The sequence below is a fragment of the Mirounga leonina genome, unplaced genomic scaffold (genome assembly GCF_011800145.1).
Source record: "Mirounga leonina isolate KUSES-001 unplaced genomic scaffold, KU_Mleo_1.0 Mir_151, whole genome shotgun sequence".
NCBI lineage: Eukaryota > Metazoa > Chordata > Mammalia > Carnivora > Phocidae > Mirounga > Mirounga leonina.
In genome coordinates this window covers 50,354,936-50,371,968 of record NW_023270377.1, presented here as the reverse complement: position 1 = coordinate 50,371,968, position 17,033 = coordinate 50,354,936, and the positions used below count along the sequence as shown (strand labels likewise).

Sequence of the window (17,033 nt, the reverse complement as noted above, 5' to 3'; positions counted from 1 at the left end):
CACTGATGGAGGGGTTGTACGGGTTGTGTGTAAGCAGTTACCAAAAGTTTAGGCAAAAATATTTTTCAGCACATGTGGCTTTAAGATGGGGGCATCTTAAAATGGGAGACTTGGAACCTGTGTGAGGCCATGTCTCATCCAAAACTCTGGAATTCAATTTTTATTTATGTAAAAAAAAAATGGAATTTGCTCGTTACTCTCCTAATCCATGATGTTTGGCTCCACTGAGTTATAGAAAGGATTACCTAAAAGCATGGATTAAGTGCCATTGTTGGTATGGTACTGAGGACTGAATTAATAGAACCCCATAAATCCCGTTCTTGCCCTGTAGATCATTATAATATTGCACCTAAGGAAATATTGATAGTAGAAATATCATTAGCACATTCTTTGTAAAATGACAGAAAAGGACTGGTCTATGCCGAAACACCTACGTTTTCAGTGACTTTTTCTTTGTTCCTCACCCTTCTTTTCTCTAACTTCCTCAGTGAATCTTGGCAGAAAGTTTAGTGAGCCAAATGTGAGAGGTGGTAGAAGAGTGGCATTTAAGGATGTGGGAAATCTTGAGTTTGGCTTTTTGGAATCCTGAAGAGACACTGGCCAACTCTATTCTTCAAAGCATTTCACAGATAACTGCCAATGGCATTTATGTTACAACAGGACCTGAGTCTTCAATGTGAAATAACTCAATTCATTAGAAACAATGTTTCAAAAGAATAAGAACTAAAGGACTTAGAGAACTTAGACCCATTCCCAATACATCAAACAGCTTCATTTTTCTCTTGGAGAAGTCATTACCAACATTGTCATTAGAAGAATCTACTCTTACTTAATTAAAAACAAAATTAGCCTGAAAAAATTGAGTGAAAATTATAAGAACCAAACCCAGCTTTTCTCAATTTTGGCTTTCATTTTGCTGTTTGATGTAGAATTTTGGAAAACATCTGGATTCAGTGCAATGAAGAATCATCCAGTGTAATGAAGTCTCCAACAAGAACAGACTTGACTTGGAAATAAATTACTAGCTCATAGGAAGTCATCTACAATTTTAACTTTGGAGGTAAATGAGGCATGATGCTATTGCTTATTCTATTTGTTATCTGGGTTTTTTTTCCTTAGTGAAAATAAGTTGAATAAGATTTTTTTTTATTATGAATGCTTTGGTATTATCAACATAATTTTCTGGGACTTGGACTTTTTTTAAAAAAAACAAATATCCTAGCACCAGTTCTTACTTTGAACATTCATTTAATGCTTAGTTGAGAATTTGAGATCTTGTTCACTACTACTGTTCTTCAGGATACTTTGAAGAAAACACTGTTGATAAGTCCATGAAAGATATCAACATAGCTAATAGCTTGGGTATTTTATGAATACTTATATTTTGTGAAAATGCAAGCCTGCTTTAAATTAATGTTTTCCATTTTTTTCTTAGGTAGATATTTCTATATTGAAAAGTACAACACTACAAAAATCAGAGCAACATTTCAAGGGAGAAGGATGTCTAAATGTTAAAGTTGTAGGAAGAGATTCAATAGATGTTTTCTCTACACATAAAGAGATGATGTGCTAGACAGTTCCTGGAACATGAGTAGAGCTTTGATGTATTGTTTTTGGTTGATTGGTATACCAAGGACATGGTTGCCCTTCACAGTCAGAAGTGAACATAGGATGTGAAAAGTAAATAAAGTCTGAAAGAGCACTTGTGCTCGAGTATTTAATAGTCTTTCTGTGTCAGCACCACTCCCTTGCCCCAGCCTGTTTTATAAATGCCTATAGTATGGTGAAGCATCAGGAGGAGGAAATAATGGGACATCTGAACATGGAAAAAAAGAAAAGAAAGAGGAGATTTGAAAAGGGGGTGGGGCTCAGAGTTAAAAGCAAAAGTACACTTTGTCAGTTAACTACTTGGGGAAAGTGGTATAATCCGTGGGACCCCCCCCCCAAAAAAAAAGATTTCAGAAAAGTAGAACTGGAATCTAGGATTATGGATCCAAATTGTACACACTATTCTCCAATATCAGCTCTGTGTTCCCAGTTGATGGGTAGGAAGAGGATCCTGAGGGCATCTAATCATTATTCAAGGTGGGGTAGCTAGAAGTCAGCATGTGAAGCAGTGACTGTCTCCTGATACCGTGTAGCTCTAAACTCTGCTCATTTTGGTTTTTACGATCCCTGGAAGACTGGAGAGGGCCCATTTCTATGGCAAGGTTAGCTGTTCTGGATAACTACGGACTAATAATCATTGTTATAAACTACCAGTAAAGCCTAATAGAGCATTTCTTTGGGCAGAGCTTTTGGAAAACCAGCTTCTAATGCCAGTCTCATAACTAACAGGATATGTGAACTATTGGATAACAGCCTGTGTACATCTCAGCAGATTCTTTTAATAAATCAATCTCTATGGATGCCCTGCTGTTAAGATTAAATGACACCAAATATATGCAACACTTTGAGAGAAACAAGCCACAAGATTGGTATTTGAGCTGTAGAATTTATTTTATGCTTAGTATGGAAAAAGCCTCGGCAAAGGTAGCTGTGTGTAAATTCTGAAGCATATACCGTGAGAAGAGTACATCTTAAGGGTCTGTGCTTGTATTCATTTGCAGGAGGTGCAGGGGACTGAGGAGAAGTGCAGGAGATGGGAAAGGGACCCAGTGAAATGACAGTGAAGAAGACCAAGGATTCTTCTTATGTGAGTCTCTTAAACATTACCTCGGGTTATACTTCTATTTTCTACATTAAAATAAAATGGATCTTCAAGGGGACCTTTCTTCCTTAGGACATAATTACTTACATCAATGTCTCTTTTCCCTTATTTGCTTACAAACCCCTTGAGGAAGTCGGGTCTCATATTTTCCACCTATATGAAACAAAGTACAGAGCTTTGCCCACACGGAATTCAAAAAACATCTGGTGAATGAATAGCTGTTGATTTTCCAGTTGTTATATAGAGATGAAGTTCTGTTCACATGTTATTAATGATAGCGGTGGCAGCAGGTAATAGAAGTTTGATAGGTGGTTCCAAGGGGAATGGTTTCCTTTTCCAAAGAAGTGCTTTGAAAGGCAAACATTTCAATAACTGCCTAAAAATTCGTCACTCATATCAGGCCATTGGCCAAGTTTCTGTGAAAATTTTTTTTAAATCATTCACAAAGTATATGTTCTTCAACAACAGAGCCTGGGTTTCGTCATCTGCAGGACAGAGAATGCCAGTTTTTACAAATGTTTTTGAAATATAGTTGGCTATGTAATTATAGATGTAAAATTGTATCTCCTAGCTCAAAGAGAACTGTTGAAAGAAAAAGCAGATGCTTTGTTTGTCTAGAATGTCGGGGTCATATTTTTATGGGATGCTTTTGAGAAACACTAATTTGTGGAAGAAAAGCATCCCAGAAGGCAAATTTGACAGTTGAAATTCTCATGCCCAAATTGTTCCTAGGATCATAATTAATTGAAACATAATGAAAGGCTGAATACAACTTTTATTTCAGTTCTTCACAGAGCCAGTGAAGTGATTCTAAGTTAAATTTTCAAGATCTGAAAGATGAAAATATACTATGCTTTAGACAGAAAAACACAGGGTGACTGAGAGATCGTGAAATGCTGATGGGCATCCCAACAACATTCTAGTGTCATTTCAACTGGCTCTGCACTCTCAGAATAAGCAAGATCCCTTCCCACACTGATAAACACATATTTGTATATAGCATTCCGATTCTGAAGCAGACTTAAATAGTATGAGTTTATTATTGTCTGGAAAGTGATGCCAATGAAAAACTGCCAATTTGGCCCTTTTAAAGAAATCAAAACCTAATCTTGTCTCAAAGTCAATAACTTTTGGTAAGTTTAACAACTAATTTTAACAACTAAAACCAATTTGCGGGCAAACTTTACGAAATGGAATCTGTCATTTATACAGCAGGGGAGTTTCAAGAACGCAAATACAGTTGTAGTTAAAAATCAAGGAAAAACTGTAAACTTCAGGACCTAGATTGCTTTATACTACAAGTATAATTTATTTATGCAGGTTTTTGGGGGAGAGGGAATATTTTGAGTTGTAATCTCTCTTATTATTAGCCCTCACCTCACACCCTAATTCTGCTAATAAAAAAGATGTAGCTTTTTCTTTGGGGACATTTAACTTTCGAGAGAAATTGAAACTAAATTATCTTATGTGGATCAAGATGGAGGTAGGGAGAAAGTTAGTAGTAGTAAAAATATTGTTGGTAGGAAACAAATGGGGTTAACCAGCCTGAATCTGAGAAATAACCCTGAGTATAGGCCTTGCTAAAGTCATGGAACTATTTCCAATGGCAGAAGGTGAGGAGGTCCTGACAGGTTAGAGGGTGAGCCCTGTGCAGGACAACGTCTTGGTCTCACTCATAGAGCTTCTGTGCAAGAGGATTTCATAACTCAGAGTCTATTTTGCTTGAAGAAAATTACGACTGATACACATCTAGCAAAACAAAGGTGCTGCAAATTGTTAGTTCAGTGAATGAATAAGTGAATGAACACAGACCTTTCTTTCTCCTACAGGAGTTCAGTTCTTTCTACAGGACAGTTTTATATAGTTAATCCAGCTGTACAATGTAATTTATTTGTATTTATTGACTTTCTGCATGCCATCTCATAGAGTCTGGGAATTCACCCAGTATGGATAACATTGTAAAGGGAAACTATTTCAAGTTTTACATAACTTATTTAAAAATAGGATTTTACAAATATTAATGATTATAATAATTGTCATTTGAATACTAAGTTTTATATACACTGCTAAGCCTTGTATATGTATCGTCTCTTCTTGTACACACAAAGAACAAACCAGGTCAGTATCAGCATCCCCGTTTTATACAGGAAACAGAGGCTCAGCATGGTTAGTCATATGCTCAAATTGCACAACTAGTAAGAGGGGCAGAGCTAGGAATCCCACTCGGGGAGTCTGATTCCAAGGCACATATTCTTAACCTCTAAATTGCCTTATAAACACAATCAATGAAGATTTCAAACTTTTTTCAAACTGAAACATGAATGTACATCCCCCTGTGACTAAATATACATATATACATTGAAATGTAATTTCCAGGACATGTGGACATACACACAGCCAGCCCCAGCCCTTTATGAATCCCATGTTTACTCACAAAAACACCATACTTAAAAACCAGAAAAATCTACAAACTCATGTTGAGAAATGGGAAGAAATATGAAAATTGCAATAAGTGGACTTCTAAAGGGCCTATCACAGAAATAAACAAGTATTAAGAGAAAAAAAAAAGGTTTGTACCTTATGGCTCACCTGTGAATAAAATTTACTTGGTTAAAAAAAAAAAAGAGTGAGAGACAGAAAAGATTTGGCACTGAATATTTTAGAGTAGTTATGTTCTATAACGAGTAGTTTGGAGTTTACCAAAACTTCAAATATAACATCTACCCTTAAATATTAGCAAAATGAAATTATAAAACATTTATTTTCCCCTTGATTTTTTTGCCTCTGAGTGAAGAAGAAGCATATAGTTTCGTCTTGTTTTCTTGTCCAGTTTGACAATCTGAGCCTTTTAGTGTGTTTATACTATTTATATTTAATGATATTAGTCTGTGGTTAGGTCAAACTCTATCATCTTGCTAACTGTTCTCTAATGTTCTATCTGTTGTTTTTTTGGTCCTCTTTTTTCCCTCCTTTTGAATCATGGAATATTTTTTTAAATTTTAGTTTACTTCTAATATAGGAGTATATGCCCTTTTAAACAACTTTTAATGGTTGTATGTTTTTAAATATGCAATTTAATTAATCAGGATCTACCTTAAAATAATATATCACTTCATATGTAGTATAAGGACCTTAAAATGCTATATACCCAATTCCTCCCTTCCATCTGCTGTTATTGTCATACATTTTATATTTACACCTATGATAAATATATAATACATTACCATCTTTGCTTTAGACAGTTATCTTTTGAAGCAATTAAAATAAGAAAAATTTTATGTTACCTTGCTTGATTCCACTTCCAATGCTCTTCATTTCTTGATGTAGATCCAAGTTTATGGTTGGTCTCATATTCCTTTTGCCTGAAGAACTTCCTAAATTCTGAATATATTTTAAATGTAGAGCCAATAAAATTTCCAGGTGTATTTGATGTAACCTTTGAGAAAAAGCAAAGTCAAAGATGACCCCTATAGTTTATAATAGAGCTGCTGATAAATCACAATGAGCAGCAAATAATTAAATAGAAAATAATACATTTAGGAAGGAAGAGATACTAGTGTAAAAAAAAAAATCAACACTAAAGAAAAATATGACTTGATACACCAAATGTACTTTGGGTTTTTGTTGTTGTTGTTGTTGTTTGTTTTTAAAGATCTTATTTATTTATGAGAGAGAGAGAGACTACACGCTGGGGGAGGGGCAGAGGGACAAGAAGACTTCCCATTGAGCTGGGAGCCTGACGCGGGCCAATCCCAGGACCCCTGAGATTTTGACCTGAGCTGAAGGCAGATGCTTAACCAGTTGAGCCACCCAGGCATCCCCCAAATGTATTTTGTAATTACTTATCTGCCATGGATTTTTCTGCCCCTCAAAGTACCAATTTCAAAGACCCGTAGAAGTCCCCAGGTTGTCAGAGGGGGCATAGATCCTGTGTGACTCCTATGTCTACATGTGCCTACCTCCTCTCATTAACCTGGATGCAAAACTCAGTCCCTTCACTGGTTTCAACAAGAAGTCTTTCCCTCGCTTTCCCACTCATGTTCATCGGGTTTCCTCTTTTTTTTTTTAACTCTATCATTTTGTTCCCTTTTTATGAAATTGCTCCCTGTGAATTCTGAATTCTTATTTTATGTGGAGTTTAACTAGCTCTTACACTCAGCATTATATAAACAAAACCCCCAAAAAGGCCTCAGGATCTCCCCTTCCTAGCAACTTAGGTTTATGAATTTACCCCACTGTTGCAGGTAAAGTTCCCCCAGGATTTGCATACAGGAGGTTTACTGGGAGTGCTTTTGGAATCAATATCTGTGAAGGAGCAAGGGAGACAAGACCAGGCAGAGGGAGAAGTTAAAATGAGATACAGTTGAAACAGTAGCCTCAATGTCATAGAGATTTCTCAAGGCTGAGATGATCCTACAAAGATGTCCCACATTGGGGAACATTGCCCACAACAATTAATCATTGGATATAGCTGCAGCCAGGGACAGGTACATAGACTTGGGCAAGGCAGCCTAAGGTCAATTCCCAGAGTTGCATGCAACTGTAAGTCATTAGCAAACACTACCAACATCTGAGATCATGAAGCTTTGACTTTGAAGGGGAATCTGGGAAGTGTCCAAATGCATCCACTATAATCCATTCCTGTACCACTCAGTTCCACTTGCTTCATATAGTATATTGCCTCCATAGGGGAACAACTCCAGGATTGTAACTGGTATCCTTTCCTAGGAAAGCTATAGTGGGACAAGTTATAGTGTTCCCTGCAGTTCTTCTCTAGGATGCATCTGATATTTATAGTCTCCCTCATCTATTAACCCAACTACTAAATTCTGCTCACCTTTGAGTATCATATCAGCTGGTCCTCCTCACTTACTTGGTGGGATGATTCAGGCTCTCCTCAGAGGAGGAGGTCTGAACTCCTAGCTGCTGTGACCTTCTCAGGATGTGGCTTCTGCACATGTCTATTTACTATAAAAATTGGTATGGGGAATACCAAGAGCCCCCTTCCACCCTACTCTTTCTCCAGCAGATCACCTGGGTAACAAATGTATTTTTGTCTATGCCTATTATTAACAGCAGTCCTACCTTCTCCTGATGATCAAAGACAATTACTCCTGCCAGGATGTGGATTTTTTTCTTTTTTTTTTTTTTTTGGCCTACTAGATTCCTGGCACAAAGAACCTAAAGTAACCATGGGGCAGTCATAGCTAAAGTTTAGTGGAGCTCCTGTAGAAGCATCCTCCCTCTGAGAATCACAACCGTTAGAACTACAGAGCCTAGAGTTGTGGGGATAGGAAATATAGATTTCCCAAGTGGGTCACTGGGAGTGGTAAGTCCCTCCTCCTTGCAACCCTTACTTGCCAGATGCATGTATTCTTCCTTTTAGGGAACGCAGCATTATATATAATGGTTGATGATTTAAGGAATGCTCTTCATCCTGGAGAATTTAAGATATCACTGTAGAGTATAATTTCCCAGTTGCCACCTTAGGTGTACCTTCAAAAAGCCATTCCATCATTCCATCAGACTAGCAGAATCAAGTGACAGGATATGTGATAGGACCGGTGAATCTCATTTTTAGGTGCCTATTGTCACATCTCATTTGCTGTAAAGTGCTTTGCTTGGTACAATGCAATTTATTTAGGATCACAGGTTGGCAGGTTAAACATTCTGTTTCCCTTTGAATAATGGTGCTGCCAGTGATCCTAGTGGGCAGGAAAGGCAATCACATAGAGAACTTCACTCAAAATAAATTTCTGCCTTCTAAGATGGAATGGACACAGTGTAATCAACTTCGGCTAGTAGGTCCCCTCAAGGGTTGGTGCTCTATTGGGGGGGTGCAATAGTCCAAAGGCTCTACCAGTTGTCTATTCTTGTGTATCACACTACCCTAAAGCTAAGGGGTTTCTTAAAGAGAGATGACAAACATGGCCAGGGATGAAGACAAATGGAAGTGAATGAAAGTGAAATTCATAAAATGAGGATATGAAGAATAGGGACTGTGACATCACTGTCAACAAACAAGGAAAGGATGTGACACAGACTGTGAGATAGACAATGAATTTATAAATCAATATAGGAGATAAACTAGAAAAAATCTTTATGCTTTATACAAAACAAAGCCATAATTCCTTACCTTTATCTTCAGGCCTCTCCCAACTTCGGATTCCATTTGCCGGGTAAACATTCTTTTAACGGCTACACTTTGAAGACCCTATCAGAAACCACTGTGAGCAATTGGTCTCCCATTTATTGCCTTCATGTTATTACTTCAACCTGGAATTTTCCTCCCACTCCATCACACCCCAACCCTCCATGAAATACTTAATTACTTTTTATGATCCAACTCAAATTCTTTTTGGACATTAGTGCGGACTTAAACAAACAAACAAATTGAGACTCAGTGAAGAAACTCCTGTCAAGAATAGATTTTCCCTCCCCCAAGCACACTGAATTCCTTAATAACAGGGCCTATTTTACCTATCTTCATACTGCTGCACAAAGCACACAGTAGGTGCTGACGCTTTGATGAATGAATGCCTTGGCACCTTATACTCAGGCCACACAGCCTTGTATTATATTTTGTAGTTATTTATCATTTCTATATGTTAAAATCCCCTTGAAGGCAGAGACCAGATCATAATTTTGATTTTCACAGAATCTAGTAAAGTGTTTTAACATCAAGCTAGGACCCAGTATTTAAATTCATTTGTTAAGGGATTTAGTACTAATCCAAGACACATGAGAAGAGAAGCTGACCTGTGAGGTACTCACAAGAACAGTCTCACAGCCTCAGTGAATCCCATGAGGATCTCTGAAGGTGGCGTGGCCCTTTAGATATGTCCTGAATCAAGGCCAGGGGGATAAGCCCTTGTATCCTGCATTGCCCAGACACTGGATGTGTGCTGTGTCACAGGAAGAGGGCATAACCTTGGGCGAGGCCAGCTTCTGTGAGCCAAGGACAATGCCTGAAGGAGGACGCAGCTGTGAGCCATCAGCATCCAGATTCCAGCCAACAAGGGCATCTAAGTAGTGCACGGCAGCATCCTATAGGGCATCCCTGAGAGGGAAAAGTCAGCCTCTTGCTCACCTTCCATAAAAATCTTCTTAAGTTATGGGAAAGAAAACAAGACTGAATTTATTTGAAGTGTCCGAGCCTCCAACTCCTCCTTTGAGCCCAAACAACTTTTTCTCTTTGAGGATTTGAACTGGCACTCGGGGTATTTATTTCTGGCTCTGCCCTGTCACTGGGATACTGGGAAAATTTCTCACATTCACCTCCACAGTGCTGGTCACCCATGACAGTACGGCCACTGGCCCAGCCTAATCGAGCTGGGTTTCCCTGCATCAGCCGACATGTCTCTGGCATGTGGCCTTCTGGGGGCTATGTAGTTGTCCTTAGCTAGCAGATTGTAGCATTATAAAATATGGGCCTGAAAAAAAATTCTCACTAGTGTCTTCTATCATCTTTTCCACTCAGGATCAAGGTTTACTTCTAGGTTAAGGACTCGTACGTACAGGGAAAAGCATTAGCTTCTCTTCTTTTCAGCCCCTGCATGCATGATCCTTGCCTCCTACAAGAAGGAGCCAGAATATCTATTGGGCAATTTTGCTTGCAGGGACGACTCATCTCCTTGGTTCTTCCTTGTTTTATGATCTTAATTTCTATATGGCTAAGGAAAGCTTCCCATGGCAACTGTTGTTTGCTAAAAAATACCCATCTTTTCTATAACCAATTTTTTTCAAAAAATGGGAGGAAGATACTTTCCTTTTTTGGCAACCTTATGCATTGAGTAAGTACCATATAAATGGGTAGCTTCTAAGTTAAAGGTAGTTTGTACTTGGATGGGCCTAGCTGTTCTCTCTGAACTCAGATGTCATACACTAAAACTAAATTAATGGACACAGTCTCTCACCAGGCTTCACATTTTTTTTTTTTTCCTGAATTTCAGACCAGGGCTGGAGGTCGGAAACCATTTTGTGGGACCTTACTTGCAGGGAAGCCGACTTACTAGGAAGGGTGGTAAACCAGCACCATCAACTGCAACTCCCCAAGTCTCAACTACGGCCTCCAGTTCAACTCTGCTATTTGGTTGGGTTCCATAAAGACAACATCTGTCACCTCTCTTTCTCCTCTTCTTGAATAAAGCTTTGCTAACAAGGAGAATTTAGATCTCCCATGAACTCTAAAGCTTCTCTAATAAGGCCTTGCTGTATGTTGCTCTTGTAATAACATGCTTTAACTGAATCCGGTTTTCCAAACTGTTCAATAACACCTTGTCATACGGCTCATTGCAAAAGACTATTATTAACACATTTCCAGAGAACTCTTCTCCTTCCTGTTGGTGCATGGTGGGGAAGTGGATGTGCGAGTCCCAGCAACTCTCCCCATTATCAAGTGCACTATTGGATGCTGTCAAGTGTTTCGTCACAGATGTGAAGCTCTGGCAGGACTGAGATCATATGTACCTCCTAATGCCAAGTCCGTAAACTTCCTTTTAATCTTCACATCTCCGCCTCTGAAACCTGCCACTACTGCAACCCAGCATGCTCTCTTCAAGCTCAAAATCCTTCTGTCATTCCCTGGAATTGGACGGCCTGAGAATGTATCTAGTGTATGGTTAACAGGTTAGCCACGTCTCGTGGGGATTCCAATGTATGCCTGACGCCTGCTTCAAGAGTGGATGTCCTACATCGGAGGGACTCAACAAATAGGGCTTGGTAAGAGGCAAAAGCCCAATGGCCACATACACACTTCCTGCTAGAAAAAAAAAGTTATATTTTAGAGTCTGTTGAGGTAAACCTCTAAAAAAATCCCTCACCTGTAACTTGGCATGATTTTGGCTTATATAATGATTTGATACCTTGATTTTTGCTTCAAATATTCAATCTTGAACAGTGTGTCCCTAAACAAAAACTGGAAAGTTGACCTCAGAGTGGATCTCTACCTTGGGTTCCTTGTGAGGCTATGGGGGACCTATTCCTTTAAGATTCTTAGAAGAGCTATTGAAAGAGTTAATTGAAAATAGAGGGCCTAGGAGGGATATCCTGAAGATCTGTAGACTTTTTGAAAAGGTCTATGAGAAATCACCTTAAATATTTCAATTCTTTTTTTTTTTTTTTTTTAAGATTTTATGTATTTATTTGACAGAGAGAGAGACAGCGAGAGAGGGAACACAAGCAGTGGGAGAGGGAGAAGCAAGCCCCCCGCCGAGCAGGGAGCCCGATGTGGGGCTCGATCCCAGGACTCGGGGATCATGACCTGAGCTGAAGGCAGACGCTTAACGACTGAGCCACCCAGGTGCCCCTGTAAAACCCATTCTTAAGAATTGAAATATTTAATTGGGGCGCCTGGGTGGCTCAGTCGTTAAGCGTCTGCCTTCAGCTCAGGTCATGATCCCCGAGTCCTGGGATCGAGCCCCACATCGGGCTCCCTGCTCGGCGGGGGGCTTGCTTCTCCCTCTCCCTCTGCCGCTTCCACTTCTAGTGCTTTCCTGCTCTCTCATTCTGTCAAATAAATAAATAAAATCTTAAAAAAAAAAAAGAAAGGGTTTTACAGCCACACATTTTGCTTCATGTTTATTCTAAGACATTTCTTGACAGCACCCTGGATTTGATCTTTCCCCAGAGGCTCTTTCTTACTTTTGAGAGTCTTCTTCAGGGAGAAAATAGGGATGAGAAATATTTTATTTTGAAACTAGCAGATCAAGGGCCATTTTTATTTGTCCTACATTCTTCTTAAAAATGGAGTAGTTTCTACTTTAGCTCATATCTCTTTATCTTATGATATGCAGCTAAAAGAAATTAGTTGTCACTTTCAACATTTAGCGTAGAAATAGCCCTAGCCAGATCAATTAGTTCACTAGATACATTTCTCTATTTCTGCAGGTGACAGTTTTCCCAAACTTTCTATCACTATATATCAAAGATCTTCTATCTTCTAGCCCCCAATACCATTCCACTCACCCTCCTTCAAGCCTTCACTGATGGCCATTTTGAGGCTCACTGGTCCTGGTAACACCCATGTCCAGGTAACAAAATCTGTTACTCTTGATAGATAGCAAATCCATATAAAACTTACATTCATTTCGTTCTTTTCATGATTTTTTTCTGACAGTAATTTTCAGAAGAGCTCAGCTGGGCAGATCCTACCTGGAGCCACCCATGTAGTCATTGTCAAATGTGGTCCAGAGCTATATTGGTCATATGAAGGCTCAACCGGGCTGAAGGTCCAAGAACGCTCATTCTCATGTCTGGCAGCTGAAGCCAGCTGTCAGCTGGGAGCTCAGCTTGATTGTCACCTGGGGCATGTACATATGGCTTGGCTTCCTCACACCCTCGTAGCTTTGGGTAGTTGGACTTCTTAAATGATAACTCAGGACCCCAAGTATAAGTGTTCTCATGAGCAAGGTAAAAGATGTATCACCTTTTTATGACCTGGTCTCAGAAATCACATAGCATCATTTCTCCTTACTCTATAGTCAAAGTAGTTACAAACCCACCCACATTCAAAGTAAGGGAATGTATACTCATCTCTCAATGTGAGGAGTATCTAAGAACTTTGCAACCATTTTTTAAAACCCACCAAAGGGGCCTTGCTGTCTTGCCTTCTCTTGTATCACCAGCCTTTATGATAATACCAGATACCTAGGGGATACTCCTTGAGGGTTTGCTGAAATAATGAATTTTGGTAGAAAAAGAAAAGAAGTTCTGTGTTTATGCTAACACTAGTGAGGCACCATGTGAGGGCTCCACCCCTGAGATCTTTAAGAAGAGGAGACACCACTATGTGATATAAGCAGTCACTTGTCTAAAAGCAAAAGGCTGACCCTTATGTTCTTCTCTTGGCCCTTTTCATTTTTTGATTATTCTAGGCCCAAGGGAGATTCCTACATAACCAGAGCTTTTACTTGAATTTTTTAATGACAATCAAGTTCCCGTACTCCAAGAATATGTGGCATTATGATAACCTATAGCAGCCTCAAGTAACGTATGGAAAGGAAGTGATCTGAGAGAACTATGGATGCTCTTCAGGCACTCAATTCCAGGAACAACTCCAGCCACAAAGATATACAGCTGAATGTTCTCTATTCCCTGTTAGTTTGGGTATATAGTAGAGTGTTTCCATATATTGTGCCACGGGATACAGAGAAATCCCACGTGTGGATGAGGGGAGCTATAGGAATATTATATACCAAGACCAAATACCTAGACTCTGAGTTAGAATGAGTTTCAATAAATTCACTTTTTACACATCACACAAAATTATAAACAGGACACAAGCCTTAAAAACCTTTGTTATTGTCCACTAACACCACCACCTAACAAGTTATCATATTTACAAGTGGAAATATCTTCTGAGAAATGTCAAGTATCTTGTTTGAATCCTCTGAAACAAAATAATTTCTGTGATGCATGTATAGTAATGCCAAGAAATCCATCTGCCAGCCAGAATTTCATCCTTTAAATACCTTATTATGGCAGCACAAAAGAACACAATGAGTTTTGTTTAGAGTGTCAGTCTGCCATCTCTGGGCTAAAAGGATTAGGTCTAAATTGCTCATCATTACATAAGACTGCAGGAAAATGTCTGCTTCTTTTGTCTTTAAAAGTACTTCATGGTGTTTTATAAATAGCAAAAAAAAAAAAAATTAATTACACTAAAGAAATCCATTCTGAGGGCCACAAGCAATAGATCTGCCAGGCATTTCATTTTATGTTATCATTTATTCAACCCACAAAGGTCAGAGACTTTTCAAGTACACTCACTTGTTGGACATGGCAGGAGGCTGAGGAGAGGACATAGAATGTGTTGGTTAAATGTATAGATTTTGGTGTCGGTCTGCTCTGGTTTTAGCTTCTCTGACTAATAAATGTGACTGGGAAATTTACTTACCCTCTCTGTGGCTCGTTTTCCATATCTGTAACATTGAAGATAAAATTATTCACCTTCTAGGATTGGTTTAATGGTTAAATGAGATAACATATGTATTTTACTCACCAGTGCTTGGCACAGAGTACATGCACAGTTAACAAGTTAGATAAGAGTAAACACACACTCTTAGTAAGTAGTGTGTGTGTGTGTGTGTGTGTGTGTATGAGAGAGCAGGGAAGGAGGCGGAGAGCGATGGGGGAAAGAAACAAAGAGAGGGAGAAAGACAGAGGGAGAGACTATTTTGAAAGGGACATAGAGAACCCTGTTGGAGACACTGTATGGATGTGATGGTTATTTATTAATGTTAACTTATCTGATGAAGAGATTTTGAATATTGAAGATATGGGAATGGGACAGGAATGAAATGTCAGGAAATATATGGAAATGTATGTCACTATGAAACTCACTAGTCTTCTGTACAGAAACAGAAAGTCACAAACATTTCCCACTTCCTGTTCCCCCTGGGATTTCCATTTCAACCATACTTCTGCACCTGGCCTGGTACTTCCATGTACCCAATGTCAGAGGTATGTCCCTTGAACAGGACTCAGCTGTCCACTAGGTAAAGCAGTTGAAAAGCCACCAGGCCATTACAGTGTCACTGCAAATAACTGAGAGGTATTTTCATGTTATTAATGGGAGGAGAGTCCAGTGTGATATACAAATAAAAGTGGACTTTTCTAAGGAACTAGAGTTGGGGAAGGAGTGAAGGAAAGATTTTAGGTGGACAAGGCCTTTTCTCCCTTTTCAGGTGAATTGGTGAGGTCATTCCTATCCTCAATCTTCATATGTCAGGTCATTTGGAAGAAACACATTCTGCAATAAAGTGCAGTAATCTTGCCATTATTAATTAGAATAATAATTTCCATTGCTTAAGCTCATTTCTGTAATGGTTTTGTTCAAAAAATAATACTCAGGTTTAGCCATGTCTGTTAAGAGACAGAGTATCAGTGGCCAACTTTCTAGTTTTTTTAATGCCTTTTCAAAAATATATATTTTTATTTTACCTTAACACAGTTCTGTTCAAAAACAACCTTCAGGTAACCTTTTAAAATATTACTTATGAATCTATGCACCTCAATAAAGTGTTTCCTGTTTTTCATTTCCCCAAGGCCAAAGTGACACAATTATTAGCTTTTGATAGAGTTAAACAGTAACTACCCATGCTTATTTTTGTGAAAGAATGGAAAACAAATCTACCTTCAAGCAGTGAAACATTTGAAAAGATTCCCATACTTCAGTTCTTTCTTATTTTTTCTTTTTCCTAGAAGAAAACAGAGGAATTTTTAAAAAATCGAATATTTAAAATAAACTTTTTCTCTACTTCTAGCTCTGAATAAAATCCTTTTCCTTTTAATAGGGAACCTCTTTAATCCTGTGTAGTACTACTTACAGTCTTCCAGGTACCATTCTAGATGCTGGGCATATACCAGGAGACAAAACAGGTCAAAATCCCTGCCATCATAGAGTGTACAGTCAAGTGGGGGGGGGGAGAGAAAATGAACAATATGAACACAGTAACAAATGATAAAGGGAAAACTAAGACAGGAAGAGAAAAGGGAGTGTCACTGAGGTTGGGCAGTGAGCGTGGTTTTAGGTAGCATGGTCAGAAAAGGACTCTTGAGAAGATGACATTTAAGGAAAGAGGTGAAGGAAGTAGAGGAAGACACTGTGTTTTAAGGAATAGTTAGCAGGACAAGAGGAGTCAGCTAAGGGAATAGTAAGAAATGAGACATAAGAGGGGCCTGTCTGATTGATAGCCTATTTTATGAATGCCGGCTTTTACGTCATTACATTAAATGGCATGACAAGTATGAAATAGGACACCATTAAAGGTATATCCACATCTTCTCTTTGTCTCTCAAGATTCATTCACCACCCTTCTCCATCCTTTTCTCTGGCCCCGGGAAACTGAGCTCTCTCTACTCTTTCTCATGACCAATCACATTTCTTCCCTTGGGCCACCTTCCTCCTCTTTCAGTTATCCAAATGTTCCCTCTGTCAGAGAAGCAGAAACCCAGCCAACTTGTGTTTCTCTGGATGGGTAGTTCTCAACAATGGCCTTAAACTCACCAGCTTCAGTGCAGGGAGAAGGGGGAAGGGGACACACTTCCTGAAATACAGATTCCTTGGCCTTACTGAAGACATTCAATCAGTATGTCTGAGTGTCTCTGGCCTTGGGGCCAAAGAATCTGCAAGTTTAACAAGTTTCCCAAGGTCAGTTGTTTCTTACTGTGAGGCTTGCATATTAAAATTCTAGACTATAGGAACAGCACTCTTTTGATAGACATTCAAGCAATTTCTTATACCTGATGTTTTTTCCCTTGTTCCAAAAATGAGAACTCTGAAATATTTGGTTTGCCTCTATTATATTATGACTGACTGTAA

The 17,033-nt window shown here is 38.9% G+C and overlaps 1 long non-coding RNA gene across 1 annotated transcript; it reads right to left on the bottom strand.

The window, feature by feature from the left end:
* Nucleotides 1-6,000: 6,000 nt before the first annotated feature.
* On the bottom strand, nucleotides 6,001-15,856 carry LOC118012260. Its single transcript, XR_004679657.1, has 4 exons — nucleotides 15,846-15,856; nucleotides 14,607-14,631; nucleotides 8,847-8,924; nucleotides 6,001-6,146 (listed from the first exon to the last, which is right to left on the bottom strand). It is a non-coding gene; the product is annotated as an uncharacterized LOC118012260 (long non-coding RNA).
* Between the last annotated feature and the right edge of the window lie 1,177 nt (nucleotides 15,857-17,033).